This window comes from Taudactylus pleione, unplaced genomic scaffold (assembly GCF_031769625.1).
Source record: "Taudactylus pleione unplaced genomic scaffold, aTauple2 ptg000095l, whole genome shotgun sequence".
NCBI classification, from domain to species: Eukaryota; Metazoa; Chordata; class Amphibia; order Anura; family Myobatrachidae; genus Taudactylus; species Taudactylus pleione.
In genome coordinates this window covers 2,422,916-2,446,408 of record NW_028284497.1, presented here as the reverse complement: position 1 = coordinate 2,446,408, position 23,493 = coordinate 2,422,916, and the positions used below count along the sequence as shown (strand labels likewise).

Below are 23,493 nucleotides of genomic sequence, written 5' to 3'. Positions count from 1 at the left end.
ATACAATCAGATCTTATACAATCAGATCTCATCGAATCAGATCTCACACAATCAAATTGGCAGAACATTATTTGCAACTTATATAAGTAAAATGCCTTCATCCAAGATATCTAGCTTTAACATTGGACAGGACTGTATATATTAGGGTTAAAGCAGTATGGATAACCCTATTGATTACTAAGCTGATCATCTCACTGATACTATGTGGGTGTTTTTTTCTGGAAGGCTTAGGGGCATATTCAATTGTGTGCAAGAATAGAAAAAAACCCGCACCTGCGAGGTTTTTCCTGCAGGTGCAGGGTTTTTGCTATTATATTAGGTGCGTGGTTTTTAAGAAACACGCACCGGGAGGTTTTTTTCACGCACCTCCTGAGCAAGTGTGATTTTTCCTAAAATCGATGATTTAAGGAAAAATCACCGGGACTTGCTCTGACACCCCCGCGGCACTCTCCCCTGAGGACTAATTAAGCAATTGGAAGTATCCAATTAGCTTAATTAGTCCTTAATTACTCACCTTCCGAAGCGCTGTTTTCTGCATCTTCTTCTGCATCCAGCATCGGGAGCCAGCTCTTCTGCAGCAGGCAGGGCCGGATTAAGGTTTGTGGGGGCACCTGGGCAACAAACTTGTGGGGGCCCCTATACACCACCATTTCTCGTCACCCTAGGATTTTTTTTCTTTCTATTCACCTTAATGCCCCTCTTGCAATGACCACTGTAGAAGTGCCCCTTATACAATGTCCCAGTAATGGTCGCCCCTATACAGTGCTCCTTATGCGGTGCCCCCTGTAGTAGTCCCCCTATGCAGTGCCCCCTGTAGTAGTGCCCCTTATACAGTGCCCCCAGTATTGATCTTCCCTATGCAGTGCCCATTACATAATCCCCACAGTAGCAGTCCCCCCTATACAGTGCCCCCAGTAGTTGCCCCCCCTATATACTGCCCTCAGTAGTAGTTCCCCCCGTATGCATTGCCCGCAGTAGTAGTCCACCCCTATACAGTGCCCCCAGTAGTAATCCCCCTATGCAGTGTCCTTTATATAGTGCCCCAGTAGTATTCCCCCAAAAGCATTGCCCCCAGTAGTAGTCCCCCATGCTCTGCCCCCAGTATTAGCCCCCCCATGCTCTGCCCCCAGTAGTAGTCCCCCCTATACAGTGCCCCAGTAGTAGTCTCCCCATACAGTGCCCCAGTAGTAGTCCCCCATGCTCTGCCCCCAGTAGTAGTCACCACCTATACAGTGCCCAAGTAGTAGCCCCCCTCCTCCTATGCATTGCCCCCAGTAGCAAACACCCCCCTATACAGTGCCCCCATGAAGTGGCCCCCTATACAGTGACCCTTGTAGCTGCCCCCCTATACAGGGACGCCTGTAACGCTCCCCCCTATGCAGTGACAGTGCCCCACACACACACAAAAAAAAACTTACCTGAATCCCCGCTCCTGACGCGAGTCCCGGCTCTTCTGTTGCACAGTTGGGAGAGACGTCAGCGTCATGACATCTCTCCCATCATCACCAGCTGTGGGGGGTAGTCGGATCCCTTCCATTGTGCAGCAGCTAATGAGAGTCTGTCTGACTTTCATCGGCTGCTGTAACATACACACAGCTGCCGCCGGCGGCTGTGTGTATGTTACTGTGTAGTGTGGCCACGCTCACTGCGCGGTCTACACTACACTAGCGGAGGGGACACTAGCGGCGGGTGCAGACAGCGCTCCGCTGCTAGTGGGGACCCCTCCATGTGTGGGGGCCCAGGGATGACCGCCCCTGTCACCCCCCCCTTAATCCGGCCCTGGCAGCAGGGTGAGTATGTCAGTGTGTGTGCTGTATGTAAGTGTGTATGAGTGAGTGTGTGTGTGTTAAGGATACTGAATTTGAACCGTTATACACTCCTGCCTATACCTTCTAAAACCTTCCTATAAACCTCTAAAGTTGATGCTATTTGCCCTTCTGCTCCACGGGAGGTTTCTGTCCTCCCTGAGCTCGCCTTAGGACACCTGCATTTCGGTTTGACAGGTGTACTGCCCCAGTCAAACTCCCAGAAAAATAAAGACTTTAGACCCTGGACAAGTGTTTCCGAAGCACAAAGTATTATTCAAGAAAAGTACAGTCTGTTACACGCTGTGATCTAAGTACAATTTAGCACAAAGAAATTATACAGACCCAGGGTACAGTTATACCAGATACCGGCATCAGCAAGAAACCTCTGTCAATCAGCATTCAGCAATAAGACTCCAGGCTGGGGTCACAACACACACATTTATACCCTCACAGGAACAGACAACACAATAGAGAGGATTGTTGCTAATGCCATTGGTTCCCAGTACAGGTGCATCTGTTACAGAGCATTTAACAGGTTGATTCAAATGGACACAGAACAGCCTTTAACAGCTTGTTGCATCTGTTTTCCCGCTTCATGCAAATCCAAACAGTTGGTCATACAATGTACACTCCGGTGCTTTAAGTCTCTGCGGTCCATAAGTTGAGAATGCATGTTGCGATCTTCACACCGATGATAACGGGAGGCTGTTGAGAAAGTGCAGATCAGTATAATACCAAACACGGCTTACTTATCATGTATTAAACCTTAGCTACCAAATAACCTTTATTTCACAGCAATTATAATAAATGAACAAACTTGTGTCTTATACTTTAAAGCTTATAGAACCTTTTATGTGAATATGTAATGTGTAAGTATTCGGGGTTTGATAAAAAGATGCTAGTTAACTTGGGGCAGATGCGTGCGCATGAAGCTAATAAACAGCATTTTCACACTGGATCTTAAGCACTCGCTAATGTGCGACGTGTTAACAGCGCAATTGTGCGTATTTATGTGTGTATGAGAAATGGTATAATATGCGGTCGCATGATGCTAATAGTAGCATCGCCATATGTACTTGAGAGTGAGTTTTAGCTAAAATGGCGCTGGGTGGCCATTCGCAAAATGGCGTCTTGCAGATCTAATTTTCAAGATGGCGTCTTGCAGCCAGTCGCAAGATGGCATTGTTACGATCTAATTTTAAGCTGATCTTGTCTCAGCCAATTATCCAGCTTCGACAGTCCACCATTTGATAGCGAACAACATGCTATCACACTCTGATTTAAAAAAATAAATTTAGGCTTACATTTATATATTATTTAAGGTCATTATGGGATGGCACAAGGTGGTTCTTAATCCATCAATAATGTGTCTCTGAGTGGGGACATAAAACTACTATTATACGCACACCGCGGATCTTGGAAGATCATGGGGGTGATGTGGGGATGCATCAATCCTATAAAGGCAGTCTTGAAGGGGAATTGAGACTTACATTATTTGAGGTGTTTTTAAAGCAACATTTAAATAATACATTCTATGCACGTCTAAATATAATACATTAGATGATGGTATTTCCTAGTTCAGGGTTCTAATGCAGTTCTATATTTACCTCAGTATTCATATTGTCATTACTGACCACCATCATAATTTCGTTCTTTCGTTTTACTCTATTTTTACATTTTCCACACTTCAACACAATAGGAACACACCGGACACATATGCCAATTATTATGATGACAATCAGTATAAGGATCAAGAATTTACCTATGCTGGCGATCACTTCCTGGACCCATTCCCCTAGACCTGAGAACCATTTCACTGGGTTCAACCATGAATCCCATCCTTCTACCTTCTCCCCTGTTTCAGCCACTGAAGCATTATGGTTCTTATGAAACTCCCATTTTAGCTGCAGAATTTCATATTGCGTGTGAAGATATGGTGATGGCGTGTTTTTATGGATATAAAGCATTTCAACATGTGTGAGGGTCATAACCTCTGGGACTACTCTTCCCAGGTAACACAAACCTTCAGAACTCGGGGAGAGCCACTTATACGCTTTTCTTCCACAGATAAAATATACATTATCGGGGAGAACATAAGGAATGGTATGCATCATTATCATCAAACACATTTCCCTTGCAAATAATCCTATCTCAGACTCTTCCATCTGGTACATGCAAGTTTCTGGTTGTATTATTTTAGCACAGTATCTATCTGGTACCTTAGCAATAATTTATTTGGTGGAACTAAATGTATACCGGTACCTAAAATATCTCCCATTAGATCTAATTGAGCGTAACAAATCATGATTTACGGACTCATTATCAGCTCTCAGTGAGAAGGTCATCGTCTGATCATTCCCTGTCACTTACCAACTCCCGGGTTTATTGGGGTTGGTTATGTTTAAACACAAAAGTGATCTATCTACTTGGAATTGATAAAGTTTTAAATGAGGTGGTTTGGAAGAGAGGAATTTTCCATCCAATGTTTTTCCTTTTTGCAATTCTAAAATTTCCGTAATACTCAGTGGAAATGGCACCAACCCTACGTTATGCTGTCCCTGTGGCACATGTGAACACACCCAGCAATCAGTCTGATTTAATACTTTGCCTACCATGCTATGATAATCCTCTAAAGGATACCCATCCCAGTACGGGTTATATTTAGGCTGGCACCGTTAGATACAGTTCTCATCAACTAGGGACCCACAAAGCTCACAAATACACGAATCTTCAGACGATAAACTTCCACACCGTCCCCGAGTATCCGGAATAACAGCTCTCTTAACAATCACAGTACTAAGATTGGTCAGACACTCCCCTGATTGGCATTGCACTCTTCCTGACTCCACTCCATCAGCACTGCCATCAGCTTCCATCTCCTCAATCGGTCCCTTGTCACAGAAACTGGATATCCCCGAACCAACCAGAATGGTGAAAACTCTGGAAAAGAATATGAAAATGAACACAGCAGGCCAATCCATTGTCACAACAAAGACCTGCAAATTTCTTTTAGTTCAGGTATCTCACTACAACCTTTTCAATCCTCCCGGAACAAGCTCACAATCGACAGGTCCACGTTTTCAACCTTGTCTCCGACTTGTTTCTCCACCGGTTGATTGACCTTTTTGCAGTGAGTGGAATGGACCCAGGTATCTCTCTCAGCCACCTTCAAAGATGTAGTACTTGTCAGCAGCACCTGGTATGGACCTTCCCACCGATCAGTCAAACAACCTGAATGCAAGAAATTACTGATCATAACATATTCTCCTGGTTCAACATCATAACAGTAAGTTTTAGGCATATTATTGGACAACAATTTCAGTTTCTGCTGTTGCTGTTTTAACTGCTTACTCATTGATATAAGATACCTTACAATTACCTCGTTGTTACCCTTCAAGTCTTCCTGTGGACTTATAATCAAATGAGGTTGTCTACCGAACAGTATTTCAAAGGGGGACAAATTTAGAGGGGGTCTAGGAGTGGTCCTTATACTATGCAGGACCAATGATAACGCTTCTGGCCATCCTAGTCCAGTCTCTGTCATGATTTTACTTAACTTATTTTTAATAGTCCTGTTCATCCTCTCTACCTTTGTGCTGGCTTGTGGTCGGTAAGGGGTGTGAAGTCGACTATTAATACCCATCAGCTTACACATATTTTGAAAAACATCACCTGTGAAATGAGTACCCCTGTCACTCTCGATGATTTTAGGGATACCGTATCTGCATACAAATTCCTGAACTGTTTTCTTGGCAGTGAACGCAGCAGTATTAGTGGCAGCTGGATATACCTCAACCCAATTAGAAAACACATCAGTGCACACTAATCTTTTCTGCTTGAGAAGAAAAATCTGGTGCACACCAGTATGCTCTCACCAATTTGCATATACCTTGCTTTCCCAGATGAGTCAGACCGTGTGCTGCCTCAGCCAGGCTGGGGTAATATGCCTTGGGGGCTACTGGCTTACCTTGTCCATCCCTCCAGAGCCCGGAGGACTCTTGCCCACATCCCTTGGACTTCCAGGTGGACTTTTCCTGGATTGAACACAAATTTAGCATCTCAATTAATTTCAGCATATCAATTGTTTGGAAAGACATAATTTGTTCTGTTGGTAAAAACATTTTTAACCCTGTTGCCCATTTTGCAGCTTCATCTGCTCTATTGTTGCCCAGTGACACCGGGTCATCCTCACATGTATGGGCTTTATATTTAATTACTGCCACCGTTTTGGACAATTGGATTGCTTTTAATAATTGTTTTATGTGTCTGGCGTGTGCAACTGGTGTGCCTGCTGCTGTCATAAAATTTCTCAGATGCCATAGAGCTCTGAAATTGTGCACCACCCCGAACACATACCTAGAGTCAGTGTACATGTTAGCAGACTTGCCTATTGCCAGTTCACATGCTCTTGTTAGTGCTACTAACTCTGCCACCTGGGCTGAGTGAGTAGGACCAAATGATTCAGCTTCTATGATGTCTGTGTCATTTACAACAGCATAACCTGTACATAATTCACATGTGTCTGTTTGTCTATGACAACTCCCATCCATGTAAAATGTCACATCTACATTCTCTAAATGTGTGTCACGTATGTCAGGTCTAGCAGTAAAGGTCTGATTCAGATATTCCATACAATCATTGCATCATTATGTCCGCTGAACTCACCTCCCGCCAGCAACTCATCTCCTTCCACCCTTTGTACATCATGTTGTACATATGGTAAACACGTTGCTGGATTCAGCGTACTGCATCGTTTAACAGTGATGTTTGTGGGTGCAATTAGAGCCAGTTCCCATTTGGTATACCTAGCTGAAGAAACGTGTCTGGTTTGGGCAGAGTTCAGCAGAGCAGATACAGCATGGGGAGTGTAGACAATCATATCATGTCCCAATACTACGTCCTCACTTTTACTCACCAATAGAGCAGTTGCTGCTACACTTCTTAAACAGGTGGGGAGTGATCTTGCCACAGTGTCCAATTGGGCACTGTAGTATGCTACGGGCCTACTGGCATCACCATGTTTTTGTGTGAAGACACCTGCAGCACAACCATCGGCTTCCGTACAATACAAATCAAAAGGTTTTTCATAATCAGGTATTCCCAATGCAGGTGCTTTTGTCAGACTATCCTTAAGATTAAGGAAAGCCTGCTCTGATTCCTCTGTGTGTATGACACGATCGGGCTTTGAGGAAGAGACTAAGGGCCTCATTCAGAGGTGGTCGGAGAATGCAAGTGCTCGCTCAGAAACTGGGCGGCCACTTGCATCCTGACCGCCCACCTCTGTTGTGGTCGTAAGGCTGTGGGTTAACACCCACAGCTCTAACAACCATTCGGGTGGTGGTCGCGATGGTCTCTGACCATCGGGGCTTACGACGAGACCCTAGGGTAGAGTCTCACTTGTCGTAAGCCCCGGAGAGCTTCTGGCTCTGTCAGAGCCGGAAGCTCTCCACTGACATCACTTGTGATGTCAGTGGGGCCTCCCCCAAATGGCAGGCATTCCAATAGGAATGCCTCCATTTGGGCTGCCACCCCCCCGGCCCGCCTTCCAAACGGGGCGAGCTGTCAATCAACATCGACAGCTCGCCCCCTGTCACAAGCGTGGAATTTAGGAGCTGTGTTACCGGACTGGGCCTTGGATCTGTATTACTTGGCGCAGACGCTCGCTGGAGGAGGCTTGGCTTAATGAAGTTTCTCCGCATGAGAGGGTGCAGCGAACTGACAGGAGTTTGAGGAATGCGGCTGTAACGAGATAGCTAGGAAGCTACGTGGAGCGGCTGGATAGCCTAGGGTAGACGTTGGTAGCTGAGTGGCTATGTGGAGCGGCTGGATAGCCGTGGGTAGACAATGGTAGCTGAGTGGCTACGTAGAGCAGCTGGATAGCCGTGGGTAGACGTTGGTAGCTGAGTGGCTACGTGGAGCGGCTGGATAGCCGTGGGTAGACGTTGGTAGCTGAGTGGCTACGTGGAGCGGCTGGATAGCCGTGGGTAGACGTTGGTAGCTGAGTGGCTATGTGGAGCGGCTGGATAGCCGTGGGTAGACGTTGGTAGCTGAGTGGCTACGTGGAGTGGCTGGATAGCCGTGGGTAGACATTGGTAGCTGAGTGGCTACGTGGAGCGGCTGGATATCCGTGGGTAGACGTTGGTAGCTGAGTGGCTACGTGGAGCGGCTGGATAGCCGTGGGTAGACGTTGGTAGCTGAGCGGCTATGTGGAGCGGCTGGATAGCCGTGGGTAGACGTTGGTAGCTGAGCGGCTACGTGGAGCGGCTGGGTAGCCGTGGGTAGACGTTGGTAGCTGAGCGACTACGTGGAGCGGCTGGATAGCCGTGGGTAGACATTGGTAACTGAGTGGCTACATGGAGCGGCTGGAGTGCAGTGGGAAGGCTACTTAGCTAAACTAAGAAACTAGTTGCACTGGCAACTTGTGTGAGCATTGGGGATCCTTTTATAGTGGACACTGGGAGCTGACAGGCTGAGAGAGAAGGAGAAGGCTCCTCATTGGTTGTAGTGGGGTCACATGGGCAATCCAAGATGGCCGCGCCCATGAACCGGAGGACAGCGCTTCCTGGAGGTAGTCAGCGGGGACCAGCGGTGAGCAGGAGCCGGCGTGGGAGCAGCACAGCAGCGGGACCCTCCAGAGGACAACAGCGGAGACTGCCTTGGGAGAAGAGGAAGGAGCGTACAGCGCGGGAGCCGGAAGACAGCGCGGATCAGCGCCCGCACAGGTAAGCGACAGGGTCTGATTCTGGGGTCTCCAGGCCGGCGTGTGACAGTAACCCCTTCTTCAAGAGTTGCCACCGGACACTTCCTTGGTTTATGAGGAAATTTCACATGGAACGCTTTGACCAGTCGGGGTGCATGGACATCGGAGGCATTTATCCAGATTCGTTCCTCCGGACCATAATTCTTCCAGTCGATAAGGTATTGAAGACGGTTGTATCGACAACGGGAATCTAAGATTCTGTCAACTTCGAACTCCTCTCCCTGCTGTGTTTGAACACTAGAAGCTTTAGGCAGGACCTTCTGAAATCGGTTTAAGACTAGTGGTTTTAAAAGAGAAATATGGAAGGAACTTGGAATGCGAAGAAATGGAGGAAGCTTTAACTTGTAAGCCACAGGATTCAAGACTTTGATGATTGGGAATGGACCAATGAATCGCGGAGCAAATTTCATCGAGGGTACTCGGAGTCTTAGGTTTCGGGTAGAGAGCCAGACCATATCCCCAGGTCGGAAATTTGGAACCGCTCGTCTTTGGCGGTCAGCAAATCTCTTGTACCAGGCTGACGTTTTAGTCAGAGAGGAACGAACCTTTTCCCAGATGTTGGAGAATCATTGAAGGGACATTTTGGCCGCAGGCACATCTAATGTGGGAAGAAGAGGGAAATCTGGCACTCGAGGATGTTGACCAAAAACTGTAAAAAAAGGAGTTGAGCTGGTGGATGTGTGATAATGATTATTGTGGGCAAATTCGGCCCAAGGAAGAAGTTCAATCCAGTCATCTTGGGAGGAGGAGACAAAAGTGCGCAAGAACTGTTCCAGGTCTTGATTGACCCTTTCGGTCTGACCGTTGGTCTGGGGATGATAAGCAGTAGAAAATTAGAGTTTTACCTGAAGGGCTGAGCAGAGTGACCTCCAGAACTTTGCTACGAACTGTACTGCCCTGTCGGAGATGATCTCTTGAGGAAGGCCGTGGAGCTTGAAGATCTCTTTTATAAAGCTCTGGGCGAGTAGAGGTACAGACGGAAGCCCAGTAAGTGGTACGAAATGAGCCATTTTAGAAAAACGATCCACGATAACCCAAATTGTGTTGTGGCCCCGAGATGGAGGAAGATCAGAGATGAAATCCATAGATAGGTGAGTCCATGGCTTAGATGGAATTGCAAGAGGTTGGAGTTGACCGTGTGGAACCCGCCGAGGTATCTTGTGTTGGGCACATTTGATGCATGAAGACACATAAGACCTGATGTCCTTTTTCATCGAAGACCACCAATAGGACCGCTGGATAAATTCTAGGGTTTTATCCATACCCAGGTGACCAGAGAACCGGGAAGCATGAGCCCAATGCAGTAACCTCTTGCGGAGTTCCGGAGCAACGAAAGTCTTCCCAACCGGGGGTATAGAAGATAATTGGGTAGAGGCGAAGGAAGCGGAATTCAAGATTGGTTGGGGCTGTTCCATGGGTAGATCAGGGTTGCTCGTAATGGAACGGGAGAGTGCGTCGGCTTTGAGGTTTTGTGAACCGGGGCGATAGGAGACTTTGAAGTTAAATCTGGAGAAAAACATTGCCCACCGGGCTTGACGAGGGTTCAAGCAATTTGCAGATTTAAGATAAAGGAGGTTCTTATGGTCAGTAAAAATGGTAATGGGGTAATGAGCTCCTTCTAGAAGATATCGCCATTCTTCGAGGGCTAGTTTCATGGCGAGTAACTCTTGATCTCCAATGGTGTAGTTCTTCTCTGCAGGCAAAAACTTCCGGGAAAAGAAACCACAGGGATGAAGTTTTTCATCTTTAAATCGCTGGGAGAGCACTGCACCGACACCTTCAGAGGATGCGTCCACCTCCAGGATAAAGGGCCGGGTGGAGTCTGGTTGCTTTAAGATGGGAGCGGAGATGAAGGCTTGCTTAAGAAGTTGAAATGCAGAGGTAGCTTCGACGGGCCATATAGTTGGATCTGCTCCCTTGCGGGTGAGGGCTGTAATCGGAGCTACCAGAGTCGAGAAACCTTTTACAAACTTGCGATAGTAATTGGCAAATCCTAGGAATCTTTGTATGGATTTTAAGGAAGAAGGAAGAGACCAATCAAGAATGGCTTGTAGTTTTGACGAATCCATTTGAAGGCCTGTTCCGGAGATAATGTATCCCAGGAATGGTACACCTCAAACAGACACTTCTCTAATTTGCAAAACAGTTGATTGGACCGCAACCTCAGAAGGACTTGTTTGACCTGGTCTCGATGAGTTTGGAGGTCTTGAAAAAAATCAAAATGTCATCTAAGTAAATGACCACACACTTGTACAAGAGGTCCCGGAAGATTTCATTGACGAAAAACTGGAAGACGGCCGGAGCATTACAGAGGCCGAAGGGCATAACGAGATACTCGTAGTGCCCATCCCTGGTGTTGAAGGCCGTTTTCCATTCATCGCCTGGACGGATACGAATTAAATTATAGGCTCCTCTTAGGTCGAGTTTGGAAAAAACTGTGGCTCCCTTGACTCTATCAAATAACTCTGTAATGAGAGGAAGAGGGTAGCGATTCTTAATAGTTATTTCATTAAGACCCCGGTAGTCAATACACGGGCGCAAGCCACCATCTTTTTTTTTTACGAAGAAAAATCCAGCCCCTGCTGGAGACGTGGAAGGTCGAATGAAGCCTTTATTTAAGTCTTCCGTAATGTACTCCGACATGGCCTGAGTCTCAGGGAGAGATAGAGGATAGGTTCGGCCCCTAGGAGGATTCTTCCCGGGAATCAGATCTATGGGACAGTCCCAATCACGATGGGGAGGTAACAGGTCTGCGCTCTGTTTGCTAAAGATGTCCTGAAACCCATCATAGGCTTTGGGCAGGTCTGTAGAATCCTGTACAACGGAAGATCTGATAGGTATTACCCGCTGAAGGCAACCTTTGAAGCAATTGGAACCCCAGGAGATTATTTGCATGGTGGTCCAATCGATTTGAAGTGAATGTCTCTGTAGCCAGGGTAATCCGAGGACTAAAGAATGAGAGGCTTTGGGAATCACTAGGAAGGATAGTTGTTCAGAATGGAGCACCCCAATGGTAAGTTTAAGTGGTGTTGTACGATGGGTGATGGTTCCACTAGAAATGCGACTACCATCGATGACTCGAGGCAACGCTTCCATGGGGATTTGATGCTTCTGGACAAATTCAGTAGTGACAAAGTTCTCTGCCGCTCCGGAATCAAGGAGAGCTAATACAGCTTTGGAACCTCGAGGACACTTTAAATGAGCCTGGATGGTGGAATCAGACTTCCTTTGTGATTCAATGGCAACTCCTAACTTAACCTCTCTTTCATAAGTTAGGAGGAGGCGTTTCCCGGACGAATGGGTCAAGTTTTAACTAAATGTTGAGGAGATCCGCAGTACATACAAAGGTTCTGCCTCCGCCTTTTCTGACGCTCCTCAGCCGATAAATGAGAGCGGTTGACCTGCATGGGTTCTTCGCCCAGAGGAGGAGAGAGTAAGCGGGAAACTGGACGTGGCCTTCCACGATCAAATCTGCCTCTTTCCAAGGCACGCTCCCTGTGACGGAGATCCACCTTGTTGCAGAGGGAGATTAACCCATCCAAACTGGTTGGAAGGTCACGGGAAGCTAGGTCGTCTTTGAGCCTTTCAGAAAGGCCACTCCAGAAGGCAGCGATGAGGGCATCCTCGTTCCAATTGAGTTCTGAAGCCAGAGTCTGGAACTGGACTACGTATTGGCCGACGGTCCTGCTGCCCTGACGGAGGCGTAGAATATCAGCTGATGCGGAGGTGGTTCTTCCGGGTTCATCAAAGATTTTGCGAAATGTAGCAACAAATTCGGGGTAGTTGGAGAGCAGGGGATCCGACTTCTCCCAAAGGGGCGAGACCCAATCGAGTGCTTGGCCAGAGAGTAGAGAGATGATATATGCCACCCTGGTTCTGGCCGTCGGAAAGTTGGCGGATTGTAGCTCGAATTGGATTTCGCATTGATTTAAAAAACCCCTGCATAATTTGGGGTTGCCATCGAACTTGCTCGGAGGGGAGAGCTGAAGACGAGCAGGAGGTAGAACCGGAGGAGCAGGTGACACCACAGGAGGAGAGGCGGCTTGGGAGCCAGCGGGAGCGGGATGAGCCAGTAAGGACTGAATGTTGTCCAGGCGTGAACACATATCTTGGATAAATTGGATCAGCAGAGCCTGAGAGGTCTCCTGTCTTTCCAGACGGGATAGTACATCCTGCGAGGCTTCTATCCCAGATCCTTGACCACTTGCCGAGTCCATCTGGCCAGTGCAAACTGTCACAAGCGTGGAATTTAGGAGCTGTGTTACCGGACTGGGCCTTGGATCTGTATTACTTGGCGCAGACGCTCGCTGGAGGAGGCTTGGCTTAATGAAGTTTCTCCGCATGAGAGGGTGCAGCGAACTGACAGGAGTTTGAGGAATGTGGCAGTAACGAGATAGCTAGGAAGCTACGTGGAGCGGCTGGATAGCCTAGGGTAGACGTTGGTAGCTGAGTGGCTACGTAGAGTGGCTGGATAGCCGTGGGTAGACGTTGGTAGCTGAGTGGCTACGTGGAGCGGCTGGATAGCCGTGGGTAGACGTTGGTAGCTGAGTGGCTATGTGGAGCGGCTGTATAGCCTAGGGTAGACGTTGGTAGCTGAGTGGCTACGTGGAGCGGCTGGATAGCCGTGGGTAGACGTTGGTAGCTGAGTGGCTACGTAGAGCGGCTGGATAGCCGTGGGTAGACGTTGGTAGCTGAGTGGCTACGTGGAGCAGCTGGATAGCCGTGGGTAGATGTTGGTAGCTGAGTGGCTACGTGGAGCGGCTGGTTAGCCGTGGGTAGACGTTGGTAGCTGAGTGGCTACGTGGAGTGGCTGGATAGCCGTGGGTAGACGTTGGTAGCTGAGTGGCTACATGGAGTGGCTGGATAGCCGTGGGTAGACGTTGGTAGCTGAGCGGCTATGTGGAGCGGCTGGATAGCCGTGGGTAGACGTTGGTAGCTGAGTGGCTACGTGGAGCGGCTGGATAGCCGTGGGTAGACGTTGGTAGCTGAGCGGCTACGTGGACTGGCTGGATAGCCGTGGGTAGACGTTGGTAGCTGAGTGGCTACGTGGAGCGGCTGGAGCGCAGTGGGAAGGCTAGTTAGCTAAACTAAGAAACTAGTTGCACTGGCAACTTGTGTGTGCATTGGGGATCCTTTTATAGTGGACACTGGGAGCTGACAGGCTGAGAGAGAAGGAGAAGGCTCCTAATTGGTGGTAGTGGGGTCACATGGGCAATCCAAGATGGCCGTGCCCATGGACCGGAGGACAGCGCTTCCTGGAGGTAGTCAGCGGGGACCAGCGGTGAGCAGGAGCCGGCATGGGAGAAGCACAGCAGCGGGACCCTCCAGAGGACAACAGCGGAGACTGCCTTGGGAGAAGAGGAAGGAGCGTACAGCGCGGGAGCCGGAAGACAGCGCGGGTCAGCGCCCGCACAGGTAAGCGACGGGGTCTTATTCTGGGGTCTCCAGGCCGGCGTGTGACACCCCCTTTGGAAAGAGACCCACTACGACCAGCACTGTCGGTTGTAGCGGGTCTCACGCATGTGCACGAGGGAGCCGGCTCCCTCGTGCGCATGCGCACTGGCAAAACATTGAGGCGGCCATGCGGACGTAAACCATACAGCTGTCTCTGAATAAGGTCCCAAGTCCTGTAAAGGCAAGGCCAAAATAGAAAAACCTGGGATCCACATTCTACAGTATCCACACATTCCCAAGAAGGTACGAATTTGCTGCTGGTTCTGCGGCAGTGTCATGTTCTTTATGGCCTGGATTCTGTCATTTGTGAGATGTCGTAACCCCTGAGTTAGGCATTGTCCCAAATATTTTACTCTGGATTGGCACGGCTGTAGTTTGTCCTTAGCAACTTTGTGTCCTATGTGCGAGAGGTGAAGCAACAAAAGTTTAGTATCATTCAAACTTGACATAAACGAATAAAAACATAACAATAAATCGTCCACATATTGAATTAGAACAGACCCATTGGCAGGTTGAAAAGATTGTAAACAGTCGTGCAAGGCCAGGGAGAAGATACTGGGGCTATCTATGAAACCTTGGGGCAATCGTGTCCATGTGCATTGTATACTTCTGTATGTAAATGCGAATAAATACTGACAGTCAGGGTGGAGAGGCACAGAGAAGAAAGCAGAACAGAGGTCAATGACAGTGAAATAGGTTGCATTTGGTGGGATCTGCATGAGAATGACAGCTGGATTTGGCACTACGGGGAATTGGCTCTCTACTACCTTATTAACACCTCTAAGGTCCTGTACCAGCCTATAACCCCTCCCACCACTCTTCTTCACTGGAAAGATGGGACTGTTGGCTACACTAGCTGTATGAACTAAAATTCCCTGTTGCAATAATCGCTCGATTATTGGAAAAACTCCTAATTCTACCTCCTGTTTTAATGAGTACTGGGGAATTTTTGGAGCTTGCCTACCGCCTTTTAAATTTGCCATTATGGGGCTTACGTTTGCCATTGATCCAGTGTCCTGTCCGTCCTTAGTCCAAAGGGAATCTGGAATTTGGGACAACACTTGATCTACCTGAGATGGGTTTTCATTTAAACTGGTAGAGTGATACATTATCCTTTGGGGAGTGTCCAACATATCCCTCACCTCGTGCGCAACTCTCTCTGGGATATAATACACCATCAGGGGTGCAATATATGACACATCCCATCTTACATAACAAATCTCTACCCAGCAGGCTAGTAGGAGCTGCAGCAGCCAGAAGAAAAGTATGCCTGATATGCAGCGGCCCGATAGTAACCTCTGTGGATTTTGTTAAAGGATAATGTTGCACTTTACCTGTTACGCCCATTGTTGGTATTGTCTCGTTGGTTACCTGTAAATTAATGGGAGATTTTATCACTGACCTGGTCACCAATGTGTCTACAAGAAAAGGATATTTAGTACCAGCAACATCAACCATCATGACCGGTTCTTCCCTAGTACTAACCTGACCATCTGTAGACTACAGGTACGACCTGACCCCTAGCATTGGCTTCCATTCTCCAATAAAGCATTAACGGCTACAATTGGAGCTGGTGCCTGTTGGACATTTGTTGGTCTCTGTGCATATCCCTTATGGGGATATCCAGGTTTTCCCTGATTTGGGGGTCCTACCCTTTTTGCCGTACAGTTTCTACTTAAATGTCCTGGCTGGTTACAATTAAAACATGTTCGTGGATTGGATGAAGAAAAGGATTGTTGTGTGGGTTGAGCAGGAGGGAGAGGTGGTGGATATGGGTAAGGATATTGAGGAAAAGGATATGGTGGGAGATATGAAGTTTGTGGGTAGTATGGGACTTGTGGTTGTGTAGGATAAGTGGGGCAGGGCTGTGTTTGATGTGGTGTGGGATTAGTGAGGGTGTGTAATTGTTCAGGTGCAGGTGTGTGTGTGGGTGCAGGTATGTCTGCTGGCTGTGATGTTACCCTCATTCCTTCCAGAGCTTGAATACTGACAGCCATTAGTTTCTCGCTCTGGGTCTCTCTCTTCTTTGAGATGTTTTTATCATGTTCTATGGCAGATTCTATGAGGGTATCTATTGTGACTCTGTACTGGCGGACTGCAGATCCCAGCCAGACACGGAATCACTGAAGAGAGATCATTTCTGTGCAATTTATTGTGTGCCAGGTTGCCTTGGTGGATTAAGTGGCATGTTTTCATTCAATTGTACTTTAATATAAAGAATCTTGATATACTGCATTATCAGTCTGGATGCCGTTTTTAGATTAAATCAATCAGGCATCAGATACAGCTGACACATTAAGCGGTTGAATTTAATTATATCCAAGTACAGATACATTTATTCCAGTTCTAGCTGTCACAGCATTTGTAACCAATTTGTTGTTGTTTTTATAAGGAGATATTATATCTTTTAAATATGTTAAATTTATTATATGTACAATAAATAATTTGTGATTCAGAGAAGTTGTCACGTGGATCAATCAAGTATACTCCATTATACAGCAGCAGCAGCGCAACCTTTTTTCTGTTTTTCTTGCAATTCTTGTTGTGTCAGTCTAGCAACTGACATCAAGGTATGCCGCGCTGGTGCTAGTATATATATATACATATTTTTTCTACACAGTAGTATACAATCAATATTGTTTTTATCACAATTGTGATTCAAGGAGCGCTAGGTAGGAACTGTGATCCCAAGATCTCAGCTCCTTTTTTTTTTATCTATTGTGACTCCCCTCCAGCCAGGCTGTGAGGTCTGAACCCGGGTCTTTAGGTTTTCTTTAAGACCATCCATGAGTATAGTGACTATCATTCCCCTGTGGTGAGTGCTATCTTTAATATCCTCTAACCCAGTGTACTGGGTGATGGCCTACAGAGCCTGGTCGCAATAATCTTCTGCAGATTCACTCTCCTTTTGTTTTACTGTGAAAATTTTGTTCCAGTTAACTAGTACTGGAAAATATATACCCAATAGAGTTATGAAACGGGAAATGTTACGTTGGTTCACTTCGTCTGTTAAGGGAACGTCACCATCCAATACACAATCCGTGATAAATTTTGTCACGTCGATATTGCGTGGTAGACAGGCCCTTAACACCACTCGCCAATCTTTATTAGTTGGCTCATGAGAACTACCCAAATTCCTCAAAAATCTTTGACATTTGGCTAGTTCCTTTTTGGGATCGGGGAAATCATTCATGATGGAATTTAGTTCCGCTCTTGTCCAAGGACAATGCATTACCACTTCCCTCGTGGGCACTACACCATTCGCATCTGCATTTCCATTTGGAACAGTTATTGTCCGAATGGGATGCAGACCGGCAGCGCTGCTACCTTTGATCTTGTTACCTGGCTGGGGGTTTAATCTGTTGCTGCAATGTATGGTATTGACAACTTCCTCTACAGGTGCAGAGGGTGTTAGCACTTCCCTTGCTGTTACCGATGGAGATGGCGGGACCACTCGTTCTCGTTATTGTCATGGTGCAGCATTTAACATGTGCACAGCATAGGAAATGGCAGACATTACAATAGGCTCATCATCCACATCATAAACATTTTCTTTATGGTTGCTTAAGAGAGGGTAAAAATTGCTTGTTACATTTTTATGGGTCTTTTCGATAACTGTACCTGCACCCCCATCCACATAAGGTGGTGGTGGTGCACCTGAACTGTTGGCAATACCTTCCGCAATGCTACTTTGCTGCACGTGCTCGCTACTTTGCGGCTCGCACGCATTGCAATCCAGTGTTGCAGGTGTATTTTCTGGCAATGCGTTCGCGACGCTAGTTTGTGTCGCTTGCACATTTTTAAGCCACGCATCCCCTTCATGCTGCCACAATTTTAAACAGTCATAATATTTTACCTTTTTACCTCGAGAGCGCATCAGACTGATGTGGTCCCGGACATTATCCAATACATCTTTATCAAAACTACCAATTCTGGGAAAAGGTCTAACACTCTTCATCGCTATCTTAAACCATACGTCACAATACCTTATTGCCTAAGTACCGTACTTAGTATGCATAATACGATGGGCCGATCCAAGTGGCGCTTCCATTAGCAGCACATCATTGTCTAACATCTCTACTGTTTGCGTGGCTCCCATCTTGAGACAACTCCTACGTTTTTCAATAAAGATTTAAACTGGTGAAAGACAGTCAAGATACTTTCACTTACCTGTGGATGTCTTTGAAAAAAGGTGTATCCACAAACCTTATTAAGGACGTCTAGGTGCCTTCACTCACCTATGGGAGAGGAGCTGCTGCCACACAGTAAATCCCTTTTTGACTACGTTTCAACTGCTAGGGGGCAGCAAAGTACCCTTTGTTTTCCAGTTGATTTTATCCACCCTCTCACCAGCTCACAATCACAATCTAACCAAGACTATGTGGTTCAATTATAGTGTTCAAATAAACCTAACAGAGCACACACATTGATTACTGAATACTATAATCACGCTGGGAGCTGAACCCTAACAAAAATAACAACCCATACACCTACTCTGCATAAAGTAAACGGTAAGCTGCTACCAAGTCACTAGGCCAACTTTCTGCATCTAGCACTTAAGGGTCCTACGATACCCTTAACATTTAGGTCCCGTGTTACACCCTAAACAAACACTCACAGTTATACACTTTTTTCCTGCAGAGAAAAATACACGTTAACCCAGATATTGGCAACAATTGAAAAATGTAAACCTCCACGGCTTTGTTTAAACACATAGCAGCACAACCAGAAATATGTATACGCTATTGTGCGACTAGTTGCATACACAATAATGCGACTACTACACAACCATATGACTTACCCTTAGCTGCGTACGCAAAAGTGCGTCTATACTGTGCATGCAAAAATGCGACTCAGCCACTTACACAATACTGCGGCACCCCCTTTTAACGTGAATTACTATCAACAAAGGAAAACAAACTTTTTAATCTCTTGTCCCTGGATTCTACTCAGCGTACCTTGATTCACATGATAACGGATAGCGATCTCTCAGCACCAAGTGGTTGCAGGGAAAACTGCGTGTGGACACTATCCACCCTTTGGGGAGATATCGATAACCGTATTTTATCATGTGAGCAGGTAAGAGACCTCACACTACGAGCCCCCAACTAAGGATACTGAATTTGAACCTTTATACACTCCTGCCTATACCTTCTAATCTCCTGCCTATACCTTATAAAACCTTCCTATAAACCTCTAAAGTTAATGCTATTTGCGTACGCAGACATTCAGAAAAATAAAGACTTTAGACCCTGGACATGTGTTTCCGAAGCACAAAGTATTATTCAAGAAAAGTACAGTCAGTTACACGCTGTGATCTAAGTACAATTTAGCACAAAGAAATTATACAGACCCAAGGTACAGTTATACATACGCATGTGCTCTGGACCAGATACCAGCATCAGCAAGAAACCTCCGTCAATCAGCATTCAGCAAGAAGACTCCAGACTGGGGTCACAACACACACATTTATACCCTCACAGGAACAGACAACACAATAGAGAGGATTGTTGCTAATGCCATTGGTTCCCAGTATGGGTGCATCTGTTACAGAGCATTTAACAGGCTGAGTCAAATGGACACAGAACAGCCTCTAACAGCTTGTTGCATCCATTTTCCCGCCTCATGCAAATCCAAACAGTTGGTCATACAATGTACATTCCGGTGCTTTAAGTCTCTGCGGTCCATAATTTGAGAATGCATGTTGCGATCTTCACACCGATGATACCGGGAGGCTGTTGAGAAAGTGCAGATCAGTATAATACCAAACATGGCTTACTTATCATGTATTAAACCTTAGCTACCAAATAACCTTTATTTCACAGCAATTATAATAAATGAACAAACTTGAGTCTTATACTTTAAAGCTTATGGAACCTTTTATGTGAATATGTAATGTGTAAGTATTCGGGGTTTGATAAAAAGACGCTAGTTAACTTGGGGCAGATGCGTGCACATGAAGCTAATAAACAGCGTTTTCATACAGGATCTTATGCATTCTCTAATGTGCGGCATGTTAACAGCGCAATTGTGCGCATTTATGTGTGTATGAGAAATGGTAGAATATGCGGTTGCATGATGCTAATAGTAGCATCGCCATATGTACTCAAGAGTGAGTTTTAGCTAAAATGGCGCTGGGCAGCCATTCGCAAAATGGCGTCTTGCAGATCTAATTTTCAAGATGGCGTCTTGCGGCCAGTCGCAAGATGGCGTCGTTATGATCTAATTTTAAGCTGATCTTGTCTCAGCCAGTTATCCAGCTTCGACAGTGTGTGTGTGTGTGAACCCCGGTGCGGTGTGTGTGGTCCCCCTGGAATGGGCGCTGGGAGAACTACATCTCCCAGCAGCCCTTGCTCCTCCCATCAGCCCCTGGGACTCCCAGCAGCCCCCTCTCCAGTAAGAAAAGAGAGGGGAAGCCACTGGGAGCTGGGAGACCCCCTGCCAAGTTTGTGGGGGGGTTTATGTTTTCATTTTATGCGCTGCAGGGTTTTCAGAGCTGAAAAGCTTGCGACCACTATTTTAATAATTGAATACCACTGGTAGCGGGAGCTAGCATACCCGCGGTATTCCGGAATTGGGTGCGAGGTGCGGAAGGTTTTTAACTCGCTAAACCTCGTGCCCAATTGTATATGCCCCTTAGTGTCATTAATTGCATAGGGGAAATTTTCATTTTCCTAGTGAATGTATGCAATGAATATTAAAAAAGTGAATGGCATGTTGGTGCATCTAATCAGCATTTAAGCTGGAGTTATCTGGCACAATATATAGTTTGGGTTATATGGCACTGTTGATGGCATGTGTTTTGTCATTATATAGTGAATGGAATGTGTGGGACACATAACATAGTGGATGGCACATTGTGCCATTGGCGGAACTAGCGGCGGTGCAGCCGCAGCCGATGCAGTAAGAGCGGTCTGCCCTACACAGTTTACAAACACACAGCTGCCAGTGGCGGCTGTGTGTTTGTAATAGCAGCCGATGAGAGTCAGACAGACTCTCTTTGGCTGCTGCGTCGTCCACAGAGGGAGCCGGCTGGAGCTCACTCATGAGCTCCGTCTTCCTGCTCCCTCTGCAGCAGGTGATGGGAGAGACGTCACGTCATGATGTCTCTCTCATCCCATGGAGCAGAGCAAGAGTGGGCCGGGAGGAGCGTAAGATGTATGTTTTTTTGTTTGTTTGTTTAAGGGGGCACTTGCACAGCATAAGGAGAGGGGGTGCTACTATGGGGGCATTGGCACAGCATGAGCTACTGGGGGCACTTTATAGGGTTGGGGGCGCTACAATGGCCAATGTATAGCCGCTACTGGGGGCATAGTATGGGGGGCTGGCCACTACTGGGAGCACTGCATAGGGGGCTACTACAGGGGGGCACTGCATAGGGGGGATTACAACTGGGGCACTGCATAGGGGGGCCACTACTGGGGGCACTGCATAGGGGGGATACTACTGGGGGCACTACATAGGGGGTTACTACTGGGGGCACTACATAGGGGGGCTACTACTGGGGGAACTGTATAGGGGGCTACTATTGGGGGCACTGCATAGGGGGGCTACTACCGGGGGCACTGTATAGGGGGGACTACTACTGGGGGCACTGCATAGGGGGACTACTACTGGGGGCACTGCATAGGGGGGACTACTACTGGGGGCACTGCATAGGGGGGACTACAACTAGGGGCACTGCATAGGGGAGACTACAACTGGGGGCACTGCATAGGGGGGACTACAACTGGGGGAACTGCATAGGGGGATTACTACTGGAGGCACTGCATAGGGGGGATTACAGCTGGGTGAACTGCATAGAGGGGACTACTACTGGGGGCACTGCATAGGGGGGCCATTACTGGGGGCACTGCATAGGGGGACTACTACTGGGGGCACTGCATAAGGGGGACTACTACTGGGGGCACTGCATAGGGGGGATAAAAACTGGGGCACTGCATAGGGGAGACTACAACTGGGGGCACTGCATAGGGGGGACTACAACTGGGGGAACTGCATAGGGGGATTGCTGCTGGGGACACTGCATAGGGGGGATTACAACTGGGTGAACTGCATAGAGGGGGCTACTACTGGGGGCACTGTATAGAGGGGGTTACAACTGGGGGGACTACTACTGGGGGCACTGCATAGGGGGGGCCATTACTGGGGGTACTGCATAGGGGGGACCACTACTGGGGGCACTGCATAGGGGGTACTACTACTGGGGGCACTGCATAGGGGGGACTACTACTGGGGGCACTTCATGGGGGGAAACTACTGGGGGCACTGCATAGGGGGGCCCAAAGCATATTCTTGCACCTGGGCCCACCACTCTCTAGGTCCGCCGCTGCATTGGGCAGCATGGGATCACTTTGTGCAGTGGAGTTAAGTGGCTATAGCATGCAGTGAACACTATGTGTCATGGTCGTCTGTATTTACTGATCCATATCAGGACCCCTGGGTGTAGTTGAAGCTGGTTGAAAGCTGAAAGTAAGTTCTTTATTTAAACTTCTGTTCAATTAGTAGGCCCAGAACCTGCATAGCACTGAGAACATGGGATGACCCTGGAACCAGAGACTGGACTAGAATAAGGGAATGAAATCCATTGGAATGAGGCACTGGAACCGATCATGTCAAACTTAATCTCAGCACCTGAATTCCAGGAACTAGAGACTGGGACTCACTACTGGAAACTCAGAGAACAGACAAGTAGAGACTCAGAACCAAATAGAAAATAGACTAGAATCAAGAATTAAGAACTGGTACTAGAGGTCTAGAGCTCAGATCTGTGTATCTAAAGACACCCAGATGCAGGCCCCATTCACCAGCACAGATCTGGAAATATAACCTGAGACTCAGCACTGCCCCCAGCTACCAGACAACCAGAACTTAGAGACCAAATACCTACAACTATGGTGTGCCAGCAGGTGGACTGGTATGATGAAAGCAGAACAAGAGGACAGATGCTGGAAAGTAATGTCCTTGCTGGAGTTGAATATGTGGATGGAATGAGGAATCCTTTGCAGCAACAGCATCAGGTGGACTTGCTGGAGCACGAGTGGAGTCTCAGAAGTGATTACAGATGACAGGAGCACTAGGAGCAGGAAAACAAAGGTACTTACAGGTGACTGGAGAACTTGCAGATGAACAGGAGCACTTACAGAAAAACAGTAGTGCTTGCAAAAGAACAGGAATGCTTGCAGGAGACCAGACAATTAGAAAAAGTCACCACTGATAACACAGGCAATAGGAAAATATAGGATTCTTGCAGATGACACTGGCACTAGAAAAATGCAGGATTTTTTCTAAGAATACAGAATCAGTGCTGGAAGTAGGTGAGACCAAGTGCCAGAGAACTATCCTCAGGGAAGGTAGTGAGTTGTTCTGGCAATTAGTGAAACACTGGAGCAGGTTTAAATAGGGTGTTCATAACAGTCATTGGTAAGAGGAGTCATGTGAGTGCAAACCTGGCCCTCATTGGCCTGCAGT

The 23,493-nt window shown here is 47.2% G+C and overlaps 1 pseudogene; it reads left to right on the top strand.

Moving 5' to 3' along the window:
* The window catches only part of LOC148526469 (syncytin-2-like), a 53,427-nt pseudogene extending 30,337 nt beyond the window's left edge, over positions 1-23,090 (top strand).
* Positions 23,091-23,493: the final 403 nt, after the last annotated feature.